The following is a 3804-nucleotide window of genomic DNA, read 5'->3' on the forward strand; positions in this document are numbered from 1 at the left end:
GCTGCGTCAACTAGAGCTGAGCAGCCGGCCGCCCGGGAGTGTGTCCCGGGGGCCCGCGCGAACACGCAAGCGTCCGCTCAATCATTCTGCAAACAGGAGGAGGCTGAGCTCCCCTGCACAATACACCTCGAAACCCTCTCAGGTCCCGGCGGCGCGCAGCGCCGTCCCAAGTACTTGGTCGGGTTCGAGAGAGGCGCAATCGCCCGGAGTTAGGCGAGTAGACGCTTTCGGTGCGACCACCCGTGCTCCCAACTGAGCTTGCCGCTGCCGACAGAGGCCCGGGAGCGTGCTGTCGTGGCATTGCCGGCGGGAGACAACACGCGCCACCTACGGTGACCGGCAGCTCCAACGCCAGCGCCACAGAAGGACAAAAGCCCCCACTTGGGTGCCGAAGCGAACTCTCCCAGCACAGCGCACGCGCCAACACATCCGCACAGCTGCGATACAAACCACCAGCGAGAACCGCTGGGGCGACCGAGCAGCAGACGGCGTCGCGGCGCCGAGCGCCGGGCGGCGGCGCATCCTCAACGCACACAGTCCTCAATCGGACCAGCACACTGAAGATGTCCACCGCGCTTCGCACCGGGCCCGCGAGGACCTACTTTGGCCGCACGGCGCCGCGCGCAGGGTGCGCCGGCGCGCAGCTGCGACGCCTGCCGCGTCCGTCGGCCGGCGCGCCTGCCACTGGCCGCCCCCACCAGCCGGCTGTAGCGCGTGCGCCCACGCACCGCGCGGCCAGCACGCCGGGAGGCGCCCCCTCACCGGCCGGGGACGGTCCCACCCAGCCACCGCCGCGTATCGCTTCACACCCAGATGCCGTTCAGTTTCGTCGGCATGGTGGGTATCGCTGGAACAACCGGTTCGTACCTCAACCTATCGTCGCCATCACCGATTCACCCCTAGCGAGAACAACCGCACCACAACAGGTTACCATTTGTTCATTTGCGTAACTTCACCAGAAAACGCAGGCGTCCATCGCCATTTGCAACTTCAACGATTATTGCATGCCTGTGTCAGGTGTCACGCCACACTACGTCTGCCCACATACACGCAACAAAATGTGCACGCCTAGACAATACGTGGAAGGTGGCCCCCGTACGTATGCGATGTCCATTGCTCGAACGACTGTCAACCGGCCTCTGTAGCATGTCGCAGATATGGAACGCGGTGCACCATGCATCACGGTGTGTGAGGAGAGACGACTAGGTCCGAATACATCAACAGACAGCTCATGCTGATCGCCATCCACGGCGTCCGTTCCTCCCACACGTCTCTATGGCGTACCACACTGCAATCCAGCTCTCATAGGGAGACGACACGTAGCTGCGTGCACAATATTTGCACTGTATGGTCCGCCGTTTTTGGGCGCAGTCGTTGTACGGTCACACATGTGCCACGATGTATCATTCGGTACATAAGGACGAATGTGCAGTACAGATTGTGGTTTACGCGTACGACATTAGCGGACGGTTGACACAGGCCGCACCACAACGTAGCCTGAGTACGTCGCATGCGAAGGGCATTGAACATGCAAACTTCTCACCAACCAGCTTGCGAAGGCAGGGGGGCAAGGTGGGGACGTGGGGAGGGGCGGCATGTACGTCCTGCTGCCATCCACATTACAGTGTACAGCAGGAGCATGTGGAAAGTCAGCAAGACTTGCAAGGTGTTTAACATGAAGCGATACACAGGGGAGCGGGCAGTGCGAGTAGCGAACTATATTGCGAGGGTTGCGGGTGGGCAACACTACACTAATTGAACGAGTCGTATAACAATTACAGAGCAGGTTTAGGCGACAACATGGGTTACGTTAGGGGACAACGTGGGTTACGTTAGGGGACAACGTGGGTTACTTTAGGGGACAACGTGGGTTAGGTTAAGGCACAACGTGGGTTAGGTTAAGGCACAACGTGGGTTAGGTTAAGGCACAACGTGGGTTAGGTTAAGGCACAACGTGGGTTAGGTTAAGGCACAACGTGGGTTAGGTTAAGGCACAACGTGGGTTAGGTTAAGGCACAACGTGGGTTAGGTTAAGGCACAACGTGGGTTAGGTTAAGGCACAACGTGGGTTAGGTTAAGGCACAACGTGGGTTAGGTTAAGGCACAACGTGGGTTAGGTTAAGGCACAACGTGGGTTAGGTTAAGGCACAACGTGGGTTAGGTTAAGGCACAACGTGGGTTAGGTTAAGGCACAACGTGGGTTAGGTTAAGGCACAACATGGGTTAGGTTAAGGCACAACATGGGTTAGGTTAAGGCACAACATGGGTTAGGTTAAGGCACAACATGGGTTAGGTTAAGGCACAACATGGGTTAGGTTAAGGCACAACATGGGTTAGGTTAAGGCACAACGTGGGTTAGGTTAAGGCACAACGTGGGTTAGGTTAAGGCACAACATGGGTTAGGTTAAGGCACAACATGGGTTAGGTTAAGGCACAACATGGGTTAGGTTAAGGCACAACATGGGTTAGGTTAAGGCACAACATGGGTTAGGTTAAGGCACAACATGGGTTAGGTTAAGGCACAACATGGGTTAGGTTAAGGTACAACATGGGTTAGGTTAAGGTACAACATGGGTTAGGTTAAGGTACAACATGGGTTAGGTTAAGGTACAACATGGGTTAGGTTAAGGTACAACATGGGTTAGGTTAAGGTACAACATGGGTTAGGTTAAGGTACAACATGGGTTAGGTTAAGGTACAACATGGGTTAGGTTAAGGTACAACATGGGTTAGGTTAAGGTACAACATAGGTTAGGTTAAGGTACAACATAGGTTAGGTTAAGGTACAACATAGGTTAGGTTAAGGTACAACATAGGTTAGGTTAAGGTACAACATAGGTTAGGTTAAGGTACAACATAGGTTAGGTTAAGGTACAAACATAGGTTAGGTTAAGGTACAACATAGGTTAGGTTAAGGTACAACATAGGTTAGGTTAAGGTACAACATAGGTTAGGTTAAGGTACAACATAGGTTAGGTTAGGTTAGGTTAGGTTACACGTTGTTGTAAGGAAAGGTGTAGGGGGGGGGGGGCGGGGGCGGCAGGTTCGTTTGATAGTGATTATAGTAAGTGAATGCTTGTGACATGATCAGATTTGTCACGTCAGGATGCACCTTTGGCTTATTAGAGGCGGCGCTCCAATTCTATGCTTGTGTGAGACCTGTGTCTTTGACTCATGTCATTGTTTGTGCGCTGTGACAGGAGGTACTATTGTGATGTTGGGTGCACCGTTGTATAGGACATGTGTGGGTGTTGGTGCCTGGTCTGCGCAATGGTGGATGTCGAAAGGCTGGGATATTGTATTTTCCGCATGGACCTCCTGGTCTGGTTGTGATAGTGTGGATTGTGTAATGTGGCGGAGAAGATGCACTGGATGTTGTTCCATGCTGGTGCTTACATATTGTATGTGCGCCTGTTAGAAGCAGAGAGTGGTGCGTGATCAGAGTGTCTGGCTGACGTGTGGTTCCCATTGTGGGCAGACTCTTTCAGCATGTATACGGACAGTTGTGTATATTTGCTGTAGTTTGATGGCTCTGCATTGATTACTAATCAGCGCCGTGTGTACGGGTAATCTGGTTCCAGTCCAAAATGTTCCATCTGTGTACATTAGTGACAAAGACTCCCCCCATGCAGTGGGGCTCGGTCTGTTATAGCTCTTCCGCGTAATATATTTGCCCCACGTTTTTGCGACTGCGAGTGCGAGTGCAACGCGCATGGGGACCGACATGCTGATGGCTCGGTATCGGACGCCGTACAGTGAGCAACGCGATCGCGTCTCTCGCTCGTAAGTGGTACAGGTCGCGGC

The sequence above is a fragment of the Schistocerca piceifrons genome, unplaced genomic scaffold (genome assembly GCF_021461385.2).
Source record: "Schistocerca piceifrons isolate TAMUIC-IGC-003096 unplaced genomic scaffold, iqSchPice1.1 HiC_scaffold_130, whole genome shotgun sequence".
Lineage (NCBI taxonomy): Eukaryota > Metazoa > Arthropoda > Insecta > Orthoptera > Acrididae > Schistocerca > Schistocerca piceifrons.